Source organism: Panthera leo, chromosome A3 (assembly GCF_018350215.1).
Source record: "Panthera leo isolate Ple1 chromosome A3, P.leo_Ple1_pat1.1, whole genome shotgun sequence".
Taxonomy (NCBI): domain Eukaryota; kingdom Metazoa; phylum Chordata; class Mammalia; order Carnivora; family Felidae; genus Panthera; species Panthera leo.
Genome location: NC_056681.1, coordinates 58,291,011 through 58,308,647, shown reverse-complemented (window position 1 = coordinate 58,308,647; position 17,637 = coordinate 58,291,011). Strand labels below are relative to the sequence as shown.

Genomic DNA, 17,637 nt, shown 5'->3' with positions numbered 1-17,637 from the left:
ATTTCATTTGAGAAGGGAGAGAGTAATTGGGAGCAGTAAGAGTACTTCAGAGGAAAGACAGAACTCCATTAAGCAGTTTCTTCTTTATGTAAATGTATCTCCTCCTATGGGAAACCAAGCACCGGGGTCAGGAGTGCTGGAGTTCATGTTGCTTCTCAGATTGCTTACCTTGGGATCATCTGGCTGCCCCAACCATGGCATTTAAGGATGAGAAGACAGACCAGGGAAGAAGAGATGACTTACCTGAGGTCACAGGAGTGGAAGCAAACTCAAAGGGCCTAGTGAAGGGAACTCTATCAAAGAGTAAAAGGCACAATCCTTGCCTGAGATGGGAGTCTGAGCCTTTGTAGAAAGCAGATCTCACCTAATTCTAAAGGGTTGTACAGGGTCCCACCAGGAAAGGATTTTAATCTCCAAGAAGAGAGTTAAGAGACTCTTGCATGAGAAGCAAGTCAGAACCAACAGGACACAGATGTATATCATATGCTGTATCAAGCTAGGTTCAGTGATGATAATGTAAATTTATATATTACCCCCCCCCCCCTTTATACAGGACTATACAATAGATTCCTCTTGTTATGGTAAAGCAATTTTGCACTCAATATAGCTTCCCTAGGCACAGGATGTGCAAATGAGTCACTCACAATTGGTTTGTTGTTGTTATCCGTACTAAAATGGTAGAAATTATTATTTTATAATACCATTATGGCTTTTATGTACTCAGGGCCTTCCATGTGTCCTATCCTGTGCTAGTATGTATATACCTTCCAATCTGCAAAATGACCTGGTTACATAGATATTTGAAGATGAGTAAACTGATGTTCAGAAAAGTTAGGTAATTTGCCTGAGATCACACAGCTGGTAGATAAGTGGAAAAGCCAAGGTTTAAACTCAGTTATGCCTGGTTCCAGAGCCCAGCCAATGTTAGTCCCACTAAATGCATGGTGCTTTAGGACACAGTGATGGCAAAGAAGCAAAATAGCAACTGCAAAGGCCAAAACTCTGGACACTCTATAGCAAAATCATTTAATTAATCAAAAGTTTAAACTTAAGTCAGTGGGGTGCCTGGGTGAGTTGGTTAGTTGAGCATCTGACTCTTGATTTTGGCTCAGGTCATGATCTCGTAGTTCATGAGTTTGAGCCCTGGGTCGGGCTCTGCGCTGATGGTGCAGAGCCTGCGTTCTCTCTCCCTCCCTCTCTGCCCCTCCCCCTTTCAAAATAAATAAACATTAAAAAATAATAATAAACCTAAGTCAGCAATCAAAACCATTATTTCTGCACTGTACCTAGCTACTGTTCTATTTAGTTCAAGACACCACATCCTAAGTTTATCAAAGAGAGCAAGTATGCCACAGTTAGCAGGCAGTCCCATTAACACAGGATCTCAAAGTAGATGAGGATCCATGACTGTGGGGTGTTGAGCATGCCACAGGAAAATATTCTCAGGTAGCATTAGGTGAGTCAATTCAACAGACACGTTTTGAGCATCAACACTTTCTAAATCTTGTGTATGCTACCTGGGAAGGAGTGGTTGCTTCATAAGACTCACAGGTGACATGTAAGAAGACAACATCATTATATTTAAATAATGCTTGTTAAATGTTTTGGAACTCTTTGTAAAGATAATCTTTATTAGCTGATTCAATTTCATCCAGTTGGGTCATATTATAGAAATGGTTTAAAGAAGCTCTATTTTTATAACATGACTTAAAAGTCTAGAAGAAAAAGAAATAAAGAAAGAATTAATAAGTAATAAGCTTGGAGACATGAAATGTTACCTTAGGCAAGATGAAGGGGTATGTAGTGGCCCAAAACAGAGCAGTAGGTAATTGTCTCCAAATTGCTATTATGGGGATGGTCAGAGGTACAGGCCACAGATGGGAGCTACCTCGTCCCGTGCTGTCTCCAAGGGCACTCGCTTTATCCCCTCACAAATGTCAGAAACCCTAGAAATGAGGTGGTAGGCAAACCAAGCTGGAAACATTCTAATGAGGGTAGTATTGAGTCTTAGGGGTCACTGAACCTATTTCAGGAACCTCTTCCTTTAAAAATATTCATTAATAAAAAAATAACATTGATTAATATTTACTAAGAGCCAGGCACTGTGACAATATCTACAGATACTATCTCTCTCTCTCTTCCACTCTCTCTCTTTGTTTAACCAACTACCTTGTAAATTAGGCTTTAATATCTGATTTTTGGACACGAAAAAAAAAACCAGAAACCCAGAGTAAGGTTAACTTGACCCAAGTTTACATATCTAGGATTTTCACCTTTGCTTTTCCCATACTAGGGCCCAAGCACTCCCCTCCATCTCATACAACCTTCCTCTCTTTAAGCCAACCAACATTTACTGAACCTTCACTCTGAACAAACTGTTGTGGAGGAATTCAAGAAAGCAAAAAAAAACATACTTCCGGACAGCAGAGAGCTTAAAATCTATAACAGCAAACAATTCACACAAGAAGAGAACAACATCACTACAAGATAATTACAAAGATAATTAAATGCATGAAAAGAGGGCCTGGTGGCTTGCACATGGGGGGTGTTACCCTAGGCAGAGAGGGAGTGATGCAGTTCATCCCTGAACTTGGAGGAGCAAAACTTAGATGGGAACAGAGGTGGGGTTACAGGTGTTCTAGCAGAAAAGACTTTCCGCAGTAAACTTGCTTGTTCCGGAGAAGGGACTACAATCTTGGTACTTCTGCAGTCTGGGAAGAAACAGCATGAGCATTCTGGAGACATTCTGAAAGACTTGCTACTTCTTTTTAGTTAAAAGAAGTACTGAGGCAAAATTTACATAGAGTGAAATGCACAGATCTTAAGTATAAATTCGGTGATTTTGATAATATGTACACATGTGCAATCACTCCAATCAAAACATAAAAGACACATGTTACCCCAGAAACTTCCTTCATGCCCCTTCTCAATCTCACTCCTTACCCCTAAAGGCAACCACTGTTTTGATTCTATATCCACAGATTACAACTTCAAATGAAAAGAATATGCACTGCTGTGCATTACTTTGTGTCTGCCTTCTTTTGGGCTGCATAATGCTTTTGAGGTTAGTTCATGCCATTGTATTAGTTGTTCATTTCTTTTCAGTTCTGAGTAGTGTTCCATTGTACAGCTGTTTTGTTTATTCATTATTCTGTGGTGGATATCGGGGTTGTTTCCAGCGTTGGGCTACTATGAATGAAATTGCTATGAACATGGTTGTTTACCATTTTAAAATCCATTTTCTAGTCTCTTCTTTTTCTCTCCTTTACTCTGTGAGAATTTAAATGACATCCTGCCTTAGATACCAAAAGAGCTGGAGCACAAGGCCCTTCCTTGTTAGGGTACTCACACACACAAAAGGCTTCATGTTCAGATCTACCTGTACCAAATAAGGAAAATCAATATGTGGATTTATTTTATTTATCAAGAGTTTTGATAAACTTGGGTAAAACTATTTGCAAGAAGTTATGGAAGTAATGTGTTACAATTTGTAACTCATGGCAGTTTTTAGCTGCTCCATATTCTAACTACTTTGTGTCTTCCTAAGCAATGCTGTAGTAAGAATTTCCCTAATACATACACAAGGATGTCTCACCCATCCATCTATGAACCCATGTTGTTAAGAATGAAAGAAGTGGGGGTCCTGGGTGGCTCAGTTAAGCGTCTGACTCTTGATTTTGGCTCAGGTCATGATCTCGCAGTTTGTGAGTTTGAGCCCGTGTGGAGCTCTGTGCTGACAGCATGGAACCTCCTTGGGATCCCTCTCTCCCCCCTCTGTCTGCCCCTCCCCCGCTCATGCGTGTTCTCTCTCTCAAAATAAATAAACATATTTTTTTAAATGAAAGAAGCAAAAGAAAATGGAAGCTACATGTCTTTCTCCTTCCTCCATTTGCAACAAATCGGGAATCAATGAAATTCATAAACTAGTCAGTAACAAGAACAAATCTGACCCAGAATCAGAATTCTTTCCATACACTACTTCAGTGTTCCCTATTCAAACCCCCAACTCAACCCCAGTTGGCACCCTGCAGATTGTGAGTGCTGAAGCCTGACCACCTTTGTGATGTGACCATCATATCCCTCCTCAGTCACACACATCCAAGGTGGTTTTTTTCTGTCATTTGACACCCATGTTTAAATACCTTTCTCATTACCAAAATTTCTGATCCATTTAGAAAGTCCTTTAGAGGAATATCTAGTTAAATATGGTAGACTGAGTCATGTATTTGCCTTCACTCTCTCCAAAATCTTCAATAACAGACATGAGTTGAAAAAAAGAAAGAAGGAAAGAAAGAAAGAAAGAAAGAAAGAGGGAGGAAGGAAGGAAGAAGGAAAGGAAGAAAGAAAGAAACCTACAAGGACACAGAACAAGAGAAGAAATGACAGTAACACAAGTTTGGAGCCTGGAAATTATATGGGATTGTGCTAACACAGCACCCTTGAGAAGCCTAAAATCTAAACTAGCAGAGGAAGAAATTCAGAAGTAGACTGATTTCCAGTAGAAAGCTAGAAAGACTCAAGAATTAGAGGCATTAGTACCTTTCAAAGTGGGAGTCCAAGTCAGACTAAAAATAGGTATATATGGTTTAAGTGGCTTTGAGAGCTAGTTACACTTGAATTTCCCCTGTATCCTAAGCAACCAGGCAACTACCCCAACACATGCTGGGATAAGGTTCACTCTCTGAAGAGGAAGAGCTAGACAGACTCTGGCCCTAAGGACAGCAGGAATGGTGGAGAATGGAGTTACCATACTGAAAAGAGGGGACTAAATGAAGGTCAACTCTTGAGAGAATGACATCTCTCACCCATTCTCCAATTTGACTCCAAGGACACAGATAGCCAGGCTTATATCTCCTAAGAAGAGAAGGAGGAATTATCCTCCTATGTACATTTGGAGATTTCCCAATGAAACATATCAGCCAGATCACCCCACAATGAAATCCACCAATCAACAAGCACCACATCCCCACATAGGATTTCCACTCCTAATTGTAAATGGGTCACCAGACATTTGAAAAAGCCTTCCAGTATTAACTACAAGGGTCAAAACAAAAGAAATGTCAGGTGGGAGTTGGGGAGATATAGGCAAAGAACACAAGAAAACATATATAATTAATATCCTTACAGAGATAACTAAAGGCATACATCCAAGAGATAAGAACAAGAGGTTATAAAATAAATTTTTAAGAAGGGAGCTCTTAGGGGTGCCTGGGTGGTTCAGTCAGTTGAGTGCCTGACTCTTGTTTTTGGTTCAAGTCATGGTCTCATGGTTGTGGGATGGAGCCCCGCATCCAGCTCCACACTGGGTGTGGAGCCTGCTTAGGATTCTCTCTCCCTCTCTCTCTCTCTCTCTCTCTCTCTCTCTCCTTCAAAGAAATAAATACATAAAAATGAAAAAGAAGAGAGCTCTTAGGAATTAAAGATATGAGAACAGAGGGGTGCCTGGGTGGCTCAGTCGATTGAGCATGTGACTCTTTGATTTCAGCTTCAGCCATGATCCCAGGGTCACTGGATCCAGTGCCATGTTGGGCTCTGCACTGAGTATGGAGCCTGCTTAAGATTCTCTCTCTCCTTCTGCCCCTCTCCCCAGCTTGCACACTCTCTCTCAAATAAAACAGTAATAATAAAAAACATATGAGAGCAGATATGTAGAATTCAATAAAAGGGTTAGAAAATAATGTTAGTTAATATCATAGGCATAGAACAGAGAGAAAAATTTAAAAAGTTGGAAAAATATTTCAAATATTAGCAAATAAATCAAGATGATCTGATATCCAGAAAGGAATTCAAGAATGAACAGAGAAAGGAAGGAAAGGAAATAAACCAGTCATATGAAACAATTTCCTAGAATGGAAAGATGTGTCTGTACCGGTAGGGAGGGTTCACCAAGTGTCCAGAGCAATGGAGGAACAGCAGTACATAGGCCACATGAAATTTCAGAGCAGCAAGGACAACAGAACATCTTAAAGTCTTCCAGTGATTTACACAAAGGCCGGGGTGGGGGGGCACACCTGGTTGGCTCAGTTCGTTAAGCGTCGGACTTGTGATTTTGGCTCAGATCATGATCCCAGGCTCATGGGATCAAGCCCCATGGAGGGCTCTGTGCTGGGTGCGGAGCCTGCTTAAGATTCTTTTTCCATTCCTGGATTGCTCTCTCTCTCTTTCTCTCTCTCACGCTTAAAAAAAAAAAAAAAAAAAAGACACCGTCAAAGCCTTAGGAATAGACTAGGAATCAGAGAAGCTCAGACTCCTCATAAGTGACAGTGATAATACACCTTAAAAATTCTATGGGAAATTATTTCAAAATCAAAATTCTAGCAAATGTCACTGGAGGGTGAGGCTAGAATAAAATTTCTAAAACTTGGTCTTACTTTTCACCTCCCATGGGTGTTTTTGTTATTGTTTGTTTGTTTGTTAAGGAATGCTGTGCTCTATGGAAATGAGGGAATGATCCGAGCACAGGCAAAGATGGGATCCAGGAATAGGCACTCCAACCCAGATGAAAGGAAAGGGTGTCTTGTCCCCACACTGATGGTTGGGGATATCCTGTTGTGACTTCAGAGCAGCAGGCCTGGAGTGCTACCAGTTCAAGTTGAGACAGGAGGACAGAGGGTTATAGGAGGGGGGACCCCAGGGGAAAAAATGAAATTAATAAATTACCTATTATATTTAAACATATTGAAAAATAAAAATAAGTAACAAAAAATAAATATATTGAGAGGAAATTTACATTTTGGGACATTAGTGATTGGCACATAAAAATCTAAAAAGAAAAATTAAAGCTGCTATTCTCTTAAGAAAGCAAAAAAAAAAAGATTGAGTGAGAAAGAAAATATAGATAATTATAGTACATGACATGGCTATGTCATGACATGGCTAAGCTTTCAGTAATATTTCCAAAGTCATAGTAATATCAATACTAGATACTGATTTGTACTGCATGCAAAAGCAGAATAGGGGCACCAAGATGGCTCAGTCAGTTAAGCGTCTACTGATCTCCACTTCGGTCTTGATCTCAGGCTCATGAGTTTAATCCCCACGCTGAGCATGGAACCCACTTAAAAAAAAGACAAAGCAGGGGCGCCTGGGTAGCTTAGTTGTTTAAGCCTCCAACTTCGGCTCAGGTCATGATCTTGCAGTCTGTGAATTTGAGCCCTGAGTCGGGCTCTGTCCTGACAGCTCAGAGTCTGCCTCAGATTCTGTGTCTCCTTCTCTCTCTGCCCCTCCCCCACTTGTGCTCTGTCTCTCTCTTTCTCAAAAATAAATAAACATTAAAAAAATTTTTTTAAAGCAGAATGTATTTATATGGGGAGGGAAAGTGTAATGTATGTGAGTGAATTATTCTCTTCCACAGAAGACAGACAAAAGATAACATCGAAGCAAAAAAATAAACACTACTATATGCAAGTTATTTTAAAAATATGGAGGCAAAAATAAAAATAAACAGCCAAACTAATTGGAACTGGGAACCTCTTGAAGTGGTAATCAAGGTTGGGGAGGCTGGCATCGGGACTCCTGCTTTTGTTACAAGGTTGTACAATGATTTCACTTTTTATTTTTTTAAATAATTCCACTTTTTAATGTATGTGTAAAACCTTAAAAATGGGAATTTTCTAAAGCAAAGAAAAAAAGGTATAGGCTTCTGGACATTTTGGTGTCCAGAGATATGAGCACATTGAATAATACAGGATGTGATGCATGTAAAATGCCCTGATCCCACCGGACACAGCCACCCACAAGTTCAAGGACTCCCACCTATCTCTGGTTCCTCCTTCAAAGTTGTTTCACAGGTCACTAAAGGCAGATTGGTTTCTCTTTGGCAGTTTACACCCAGTGACCATGCTATAGCTACAGTACTATCTTTTTTAGTGTGTGGAAGAAATGCATAGGTTGCCAGGCGAGTGAACTAAATGTTATATTTAGCCGGGAAGATAACATATCCCTAATGTTTGGATTTATCAAAACAAATTCCAGATGGCAGGCAAGCCACAGAGAGAGGGCCATCTGGTAAGTTAAAGCAAGGCTCATTTTTTTAAAAGGTGAAAGGTAGTAAATGTCAAAACTTCCTATAGTGAAAATACATCTATCTGTTGCTACAATTGGAGGAGCAGTCCTGAGCCACATGTCTTACATGTGCTAATTTAAATATCTGTGACATTATGCTTTTTCAAATACCTGACTGATTTTTTAATGATCTAAAAAAGACTTAGTGAATATAGTAAGATTTTATTGTATACCTGCTAAATATATATTGTATGATGGCAGCTGTAGGCATTAATAAAACCATTTAACAGACTCAACAATTACACAAATACTTTGAAAGTATAAACTAATAAAAACGGAAACAATTTTTTTCAAAATGATTTAAGATGTTGCTGCCATTTTTGATTTAGCTCAGCAGTGTATTTTTAGTGCATTTTTCTCTTTGACAGAATGTTTCTTGCACATATTTTCTTCCTTCTCCATTCCCACTGCTCCCTCTGAAACTAATCATTACATGCCTGTATTTATTCACGAGTTTCCCACCCCCTCCCTCTGGCCCCACTTGCACACAACTTCCAGCTTAATCTTCTTTAAACATTGCTCTGTTTATATAACTTCCTGGCTCAAAAAACAGTCAATACCTCTCCAATGTCCAGAAGATAATGTGCAGGCTTCTACCCACTGACACCCCCACCTTCCCTATTCTACACCTTGGATGTGATTTCTCTCATCTCCCCAGGCCGCAGCCAGGCTATCACCCAGAAGAACTGGAGCTCTGCCCCAATCTCAGTGCCTCTGGTGGGAGCCCTGATTCTCTTTGCTGGGCCTAATAGTCTTCCCCCCCATGAGCTGAATCTAATAAGCCGTGTCCAGCATGAAGGTGAAAAGTGCTCTAACACGAAGAGGCTTCTGTGGTTGAGCCCACCTCCAGGTCAGCTTCTAGGGGTGATGTCATTAGCCTAGATCTTATGTGATGGAAAATGTTGGTCATCTCAATAATGGTCTCAATAATGGTCCCCCAAAGATGTCCTTATCCTACTTCCTAGAACTTGTGTATTTTTCACCTCACATGGCAAAAGAGACTTTCAGATTCAAATTAAGGAATCTGAGATAAGGATTTTATCCTGGATTATCTCAATGGACCCAATGTAATCACAAGAGTCCTTATAAGAGGGAGGCAGGAGGGTTAGAGTCAGAGAAGATGATGTGATGACAGAAAGAGAAAATTTGAAGATGCTAAACTGTTGGCTTTGATGATGGAGGACAGGACGATGAACCAAAGAATGGAGGCAGCCTCTAGAAGCCAGAAAGGGCAAGGAATGGATTCTCCCCTAGAGTCTCCATAAGAATCCAGTCTTGCCTACCTTACCTTTAATTTGGACTCCAGAATTGTAAGATAATACATTTGTGTTAAGTTACTAAATTTGTGGTAATTTGTTCTGGAAGCTAATACAACCTCTTTGTAGGTTCTCTTGGTTCCAGCCCCAATAATCCTGGCCTGTACTCATCTCTCCCTTGGCCCATAGTGAAGTCCCAGGAGGTTAGGCTGAAATTGATATAGGTTAAAACCTATATTAACTACTAGTCACATGTGGCTATTTATATTTAAACTCAACTAAAATAAAATAAAATAAAAAATTCAGTTCCTCTGTTACACTAGTTGCATTTCAAACGTTTAATAGCCACATAAGGCTAATGACTATGGAACTGGATAGTGGAGATACTGAAAAATTCCATCATCACAGCATGTTCTATGGATAGTGCTTGCTATGATAATATGTTGTATACCACTAGTTTTCACAAGCCACTGAGTTCTTTATTCTGTCTGGTTTTACCTTTCTCCAATGGGCCTCAGGTAGGTTCCTTAGGGGACCTTCCAGGCTGGGGAAACACAGCTTAGAAGCGACAGAAGTGGGCACACATGGGTGAGTGTGCATCCTGGGTTGTTTCCATTGCCTGGGTCAAGGTGGAGTCTTGAACAAAGCCAGGGAGGTTCCTCCAGGACAATCTCCAGTGCTAGGTCTTGGCCCTTCCAGGGACTGCTGCCTGACTTCAGGGAGCATGTCTGGTTTTTTGAATTGCTTAGGAAGTCTGTTCTTGTAGTTAGATGATAAAAACATTCTTCATTATTTTCTTCTAATAAACTCAGAGTTTTTACTTTAAAACTTTAATTCATCTGAAACTTATTTTTATGTATGATGTGAAGTAGTGATCTTATTTCCCCCAATGGATAGCAAATGTCCTTATCATTTCCCCCCCCGCAATTTGAAATGTCACGTTGGTCCTTAAAATAAATTTCCATCTATAAACAGATGTTTTTTTTTTTTCTATTTAGCCCTACATGACTGTCATCCTGCCTTAAATGTTATGGTTTTGCAGTCTATTTTGCCATCAATCAGGGAAATTCCCCTTTCATTGTCCTTATTTTTCAATATTTTTTTTTTTGTTCTTGTTGTTTCCTCTTCCTGATGCACTTCAGAATCAGTTTGCCAAGTTTCACATAAATGGCCAGCCTGAAATTTTTTTGGAATTATTTTGAACTCAGACAAATGGGAACACTGACATCTTAAAAATACTGAATCCCTTGGTTTAAGAATAAGATTTGCTGTTTCATTTACTTAGGTGTTTTATTTTTTACTTTTTAAAAAGTTTTATGCTGTTTTCATTTATTAGTCAATTCTAAGGCATTTGTTGTTGCTAACATGAGTTTTCTTCCCATGGATTTTTAAATTACTTAACGTGTATACAGGAAACCATGGATTTTTGTGCATTGCTCTCTTACTGAACCCTTTCTGTTTTAACAGTTTTTCTACTGATGCTCTGGGATTTTCTAGATAGACCATCATACCATCTCCAAACAGACAATTTTTCCTTTTTTGCTCCTGGTATCTTTATCCCTTACTTCCTTTCCTGGCTTAATTTATTGGAATATCCAATAGGATATTAAATTGTAGTGGTAACTAGTCACCCTGTATCTTCCTGACTTTTTAAAGGGTATACTATTATCTCACCATTACATATAATGTTTACTGAAGGAAATTTCTTTCTTTCTCTAATTTGCTCAAAAGTGATGTTGAAATTTAAACAAAATATTGTTTTACATTTGAAACAATTACATTGGGTTTTTTCTTTAAATTGTAAATGTTGAATTATAATAATCTTTTTTTTTAATTTTCCATGCATGGTTATCTTTTTTCCATGCTTTTATTCAGTTGAAAACAAAAACTGAGCCTCACATTAGCATTTTATATATTTACAGAAGAAATAGACATTTTTTTAAAGTTTATTTATTTTAAGAGAAAGAGAGAGCAGGGGAAGGGCAGAGAGAGAGGGAGAGAGAGAATCCCAAGCAGGCTTTGCACTGCCAGTGTGGAGCCCGATGCAGGACGCAAACCCAGGAACTATGAGAACATGACCCGAGTTGAAATCAAGAGTCAGATGCTTGACCGACTGAGCCACCCAGGTGCCCCAAGAAACAGACTTTTAAAAGTATCATTATTATCAGGATAAAAAGCTGATTCCTCATAGATTCAGGTTTTTTTTTTTTTTTAACTTAAATTTTAGTTAACAGTGCAATATTGGTTTCAGGAGTAGAATTCAGTGATTCATCACTTACATACAACACCTAGTGATCAACATAGGTACCCTTCTTAGTACCTATCACCCATCTAGCCCAGCCCCCACCCACCTACCTCCATCAATCCTCAGTTTGTTCTCTATTGTTAAGAGACTCTTGTGGTTTGTTTCCCTCTCTTTTCTTTTTTTCCCCCTTCCATTGTGTTCATCTGTTTTGTTTCTTAAATTCCACATATGAGTGAAATCATATGGTATTTGTCTTTCTCTGATTGACTTATTTGCAGTGACGTGGATGGAACTAGAATGTATTATAATAATGGATTTAAAAAAAATTTTTTAAGTTTATTTATTTTGAGAGAGAGAGAGCGAGCGAGTAGGGGAGGGGCAGGGAGAGAGGGAGAGAAAGAACTACAGGCAGGCTCCATGCTGTCAGCACAGAGTCCAACCTGTGAGATTGTGACCTGAGCTGAAACCAAGAGTTGTACACTTAACCGACTGGGCCACGCAGGGGCCCTAATAATGGATTTCTTAATATTGAACTAGCCTTATGTTTCTAGAATAAACCCTACTTAGTCAAATACTTTAGAATTAACCTTTAAATACACTGGTAAACTCCATTTGTTAGTACTTTTGCATCTATATTTTAAAATGATGTTCTTTTATACTTCATTATTTATTGTTTAAGTTCTGTCCAATCAGGTTTATATTAGCTTCGTAGATGACTTAAGAAACTTTCTTTTGCTACCTCTGGAACCTTTAAATGTCCTAAAGATCTGAGAAAATTTTGCTGTAACTGAGACAAATTACTTTTTCATTTTCTAATGTTTTATTTATTTATTTTGAGAGGCAAGGAGGGGTAGAGAGAGAGGGAGAGAGAATCCCAAGTAGGCTTCTTGCTTAGCATGGAGCCCAATGCAGGGCTTGATTCCACAACCCCGGGATCATGACCTGAGCTGAAATTAAGAGTCAGATGCTAACTGAGCCACCCAGGTACCCCTGAGACAAATTGCTTTTTAAAGATTAGTCTTTCAGTAACTTTAATTTCTTCTTTAGTGACTAGTCTATTTTGTTTTCTAGCTTTTTAAAAGTCATTCTGGCTCCCATATTCATTGCAACATTATTCATAATAGCCAAAATGTGGAAACAACCCAAGTGTCCATCAATATATAAATGAATAAACAAAATGCAGTATATACATACAATGAGATACTCACCCATTAAAAAAACAATGAAGTTGTGATACATGCTACAACATGGATGAACCTTGAAAGTATGCTAAATGAAGTCAGTCACAAAGAAGCAAATAGTGTCTGATTCTACTCTTATGAAATACCTAGAAGAGGGAAATTCTGAGACAGAAAGCAGATTAGAGGATACCAGGGGCTAGGAGAGAGGGGGAATGGGGAGTTATTTACTGGTTACAGAGTTTCTGCTTGGGGTGATGGAAAAGATTTGGAAACACAGTGATGAGGGTTGCACAACAATATGAATATAATTAATGCCTCTGAATTGTATGCTTAAGATGGTAAAAATGACACATTTTGTGTTATCTATGTTTTATCGCAATAAAAATTTTTAACCCATATAAAGTGTTTTTGTTTAAAAAAAAGGTCATTTTTGGTAATTTATATTTTCCTAGAATATTTTCCCTTTCTCTAGATGATTAAATTTGTTGGTATGAATTTCTAGTTTTATCTTTTCCTTAATTTTATTTATCTTTCTCTTTTAATTGTACAAGCTTGCCAAAAGCTTATCTATTTTATTGTTTCTTTACCCCTCTTCCTTCCAAGAACTAGCTTTTGCTTCTATTGATGAAATATGTTTTTTCCTTTCCAATTAATTCTTCCTATTAAATTCACAAGTTTCTTTTTCAAGAATTATTTCATTGTCCTTTTTAACTTCCTATATTTGTTGTGTAGTCCCCCTGCTGTCTTTTATTTGAAAATAATTCACAATTTCAGTGAAAATTTATTTTTTTACATTAGGGGTTAAACATTTTAAACAATGTTACAACAAACTGATTTTTTTTTGGCTACCCTTTTGTTATTGCTCATTTCTAATTTTACTGCCTTACAGCCAGAGAATGTATCCTGTACATATAATTTGTACTTCTTATTTTATTTATTTTTTGAGAGACAGCTTGCACACATGCATGCATGCACATGCGTGAGTGGGGTAGGGGCAGAGGGAGAAGAGGAGACAGAATATCAAGCAGGCTCCAGGCCCAGCCTGTGGCTGGACATGGGGCTTGATTTCAAGATCATGACCAGAGCTGAAATCAAGAGTCGGAGGCTTAGCCAGCTGAGCCACTCAGGTGCCCCTGATTTGTACATTTTAAACTGTATTGAGATTTTCCATGTGGTCTGATTCACAGTGGTATTCTGAGGTTAACAGAAAAGAATGCATGTGAACAAACACACATGTATGTGTAAATATATATATGTGTGTTAGTAGTTAATTCTACTATTCAAATCTCCCACAGAAATACAGACTTTTTTTGTCTGTTTAATATTTCAATTTCTGAGAAAAGTATCTTAAAATGTTCCACCAAGATTTTGGATTTTCATTTTTTTTGCATATTTGCATACATATTAAGGCTGTGTTATTAAGAGAGCAAAGATTTATGACAATATGTTTTCTTGGCAGACAGTGCTTTTTACCATTATGAAATATCTTTTCTCATTCCATCTAATACTTTAGTCTTAAATCCTGTTTTGTCTGGTATTAATATTGCCATACTTATTGTCTTTTTTAACCTGTATAGCTTTTCATTTAAATGAGCATATGGTTTTACAGTAATTTTAGAAGACTTATAGTAAAATGAACTCCTTGACTCACACCTCCTACTCTGATTTTCTCTCTGTTGAGACAACTACTTATTACTTTCATTGTTCTTCTGATAATTGCTTCCATATTTCTAAGTAATAACTTTTCCCACTGCTATCTCTTGGTTTTTTAGTTTTAGGTTTTATCTGTTTCTTGTTGTAGAATGTTACTATTTAGCTCCCTTACGTGACTCCATCACATTCCCATTTCCATTCACCACATCCTCCCAAAACAGTTATAATTTTTGGTTACATCAATATCCAATATTCATTATGATGCCTATGAAAGTTATTTAGTATATTGTGATTATATATCCTTCTAAGTATAACTTTTTATTTTCCCTGGAGTTAATAAATTTCCCTCTTTGCTTGGTTAAGTACCTATCACTAATTCATTCCTAACTTTTCACCAGGAGTGTACATCTCCCATCCACATCACAGTCTTCTCTCTGCCCTTTTGTGCCATTGGTTGATCTCAAGACCTGCTGCATTGCTGTCCTCCTTGGACTTCTCTGTATCTTCACCCTGAGCATTCCCTTGATCATTCTCCCGTGTTTTTATTACCAATTTAATTCATTATTCCCTCCTTTTGTTTCCCTTTCCTCTTTCCCTTCCCTTTCCTTTTTAAAAATTAATTAACTAATTAATCAATTTTTTTACTCCCTTATTTTTGTGGACCATATCCAAAGCTTCTTAGGACAGGAGACATAAGGGTAACCTGTCAGAAAATGTCTTTATTCTACTCTTGTATTTGATTGATAGTTTGGGGGGTATGTGTAGAACTCTAGGTTGAAAATCATTTTTCTTCAGGATTTTGAAAGCATTGCTAGTTTCTAGACTTGCTGTTGAGATATGTGATGCCAGTGTGATTCTCACTCCTTTGTGGCCTGTTTTGTTTCCTGAAATCTTTTAGGATCTTTCTTTTGTACTGAGTACTCTGAAATTTCACTAAGAGTTGCTTTGGTATGAATCTCTTTTCATCCACTGTTCTGGGCATTAGTTGATGCTTTCCATCTAGAAATTCATGTCATTTATTTCAGGGGGATCTTTTTTGAGTTGATAATTTGATAATTTCTTTTCCTTCATTTTCTTTTGGAAACTCCAATTTCTCAGGAAAATGAAACTGCTATACTGATGCATTGATCCTCTATCATTTCTAGTTCATTTTCATCCTTTTTCTTACTCAGGCTCATCATTACTTCTACTTTCTCGGAGACTTTTTCAAATTTATCTTCTTATTCCTTCATTTTTTCATATGTGCTATTATTTTAACTTCCAAGACAACTTTTGAATGTTCCCTTGTTTGTAGTCTCTTGGTTTCTTGTTTTCATAGATACAATTATCTTCTTTTACTTCTCTGGAAACATTGCTTTGTTTTGCTTCCTAAGTTTCTTGTACTTCTCCAATATTTCTGTCTCCCCCAAATTTCATTTTTCTCTTGTTGATTTTTGATTTGTTTTCTGCTTATATGTGGAGGCTTTCTTGGAATATCTGGTAATCCTTAGATGATCTTTCATAATCAAGAGCAAGTCAATTAACAGTTTACTTGCAAGGCCCCTATGTGTGGGTGTGGCTTGTTTTCTAGTGGGTATGCTATTAAAGAGATCTGTCTGGGCAGTGTAGTTGGAGGACCCCCACCATCAATATCTGAAAGTCTTTCTCTTAGACTAATCAGATTCCTGACTAGTCACGCCTGTGTAATAGTACAGAGTACGAGCATTCTTGGAGCCAAATGGAGGAAGGAGACCAGGGGCTTTCACTTTATACTACCTTATGGTAGCATTTCCCTTAAGCTTACTGTACTTAGTGTGGTTCCTCATTCCTCACCTAAGCCCTGAGTCCAGGCTTACTCTAGTTCATTCTTGCTCTAGCATTATGTAGAGGTGGGAAGTATAGTTGGAGATCTAACTACACTATAGATAAACTTCAATCAATAATCCTATTTTTACCCTTACAATACCCCACCTTCCATAGTCAGACTGGTGCTGGTGACTCCTACTTTTGAGCCTTCCTGATACTCTGTGTCTGTGGTACAAAGTTGTCTACTTCTGGGTTCTTCCCCCACTGCCGAACAGGCATGAGTTTTTTGTTTTGTTTTTTGTTTTGTTTTTGTTTTTTTAATCATTTACCAATTAGATGTCTAACTGCTTTCCTTTCCCCAAGATGTTGCTTCATGACTTTGTCTTTATGGATCTATGTCTATATATTTAAAAAGTTCCCTTTAGGGGAGCCTGGGTGGCTCAGTCGGTTGAGCGTCCGACTTCAGCTCAGGTCATGATCTCGCGGTCCCTGAGTTCGAGCCCCGCGTGGGGCTCTATGCTGACTGCTCAGAGCCTGGAGCCTGCTTCCGATTCTGTGTCTCCCTCTCTCTCTGACCCTCCCCCGTTCATGCTCTGTCTCAAAAATAAATAAACGTTAAAGAAAATTAAAAAAAAAATAAAAAGTTCCCTTTACTATAACTTTAGTGGGTTTTTAGTTGGAAGTGGCAGCATCTTTAATCCATCATATTTAACTCAATATTCCCCATTTATTTTCACTAGTATTTGCTTGCCCTATCTTGTTTTTTGTACTGTTCTTGTATTTTCCAACTTTAAATCTGTTGTTTTGTCCCAGGTGTCTCTTACAGTAATAATAAGAGCTAATATTTATTGAGCACACTACTTTTTAGGCACTTTAAATATATTATACATGTATTGGGGTACAGATATTATACATGCTTTATCTCATTTAATACGCATGACAATACTATGAAATAAGTGGTATACACTATTCTTATGTTCACTTTACATGTACCTACTAAGTAGTGTACCCAAGATGGAAATCCATAGCCTGTACTAGTGTACTAATCACTGTAATACTAGTGATCTAGATTTTTAAAATCCATTAGTGCCTTTGTCCTTTAACAGGGGAATTTCAACCCATCATCTTTAACATGTATGAAATCTTACTATGTGCAGTAAATTACTATAAAAATAATATTATCAGTAAAAATTCACTTTCTTTTCCATCTCTGATGTTGGGTTTTAGCCAATTGAATATTTGTGGCCTCTCTCTCCTTTTCCCTCGGCCATGAGTACAGACACATCTCAGATAAGGCTGCTCCCTAATTGTAGGTACTAGAATGAGAAAAAACATGGAACACACCTACAGCCTGAAATAGAGTCATACCCAAGCTATGACCATCATGAACTGTGAGCTGGAAATTAATGTTTACTGTTACAATCTACTGAAATTTTTGAGCTGTTTGATACAG

At 38.0% G+C, this 17,637-nt stretch overlaps 1 protein-coding gene across 10 annotated transcripts in view; it reads right to left on the bottom strand.

Annotated features, from left to right (window-relative positions):
• RFX8 (regulatory factor X8) overlaps positions 1–17,637 on the bottom strand; it is a 258,871-nt gene that overhangs the window by 225,105 nt on the left and 16,129 nt on the right. For 3 of the 10 annotated variants that reach the window (XM_042931952.1, XM_042931953.1, XM_042931954.1), the window contains exon 4: positions 17,381–17,500. The exons of the other annotated variants lie outside the window; for them this stretch is intronic. The gene's annotated coding sequence lies outside the window, so the exon portion shown is untranslated. The remainder of the gene's footprint in view (positions 1–17,380; positions 17,501–17,637) is intronic. 10 annotated transcript variants of the gene reach the window in all.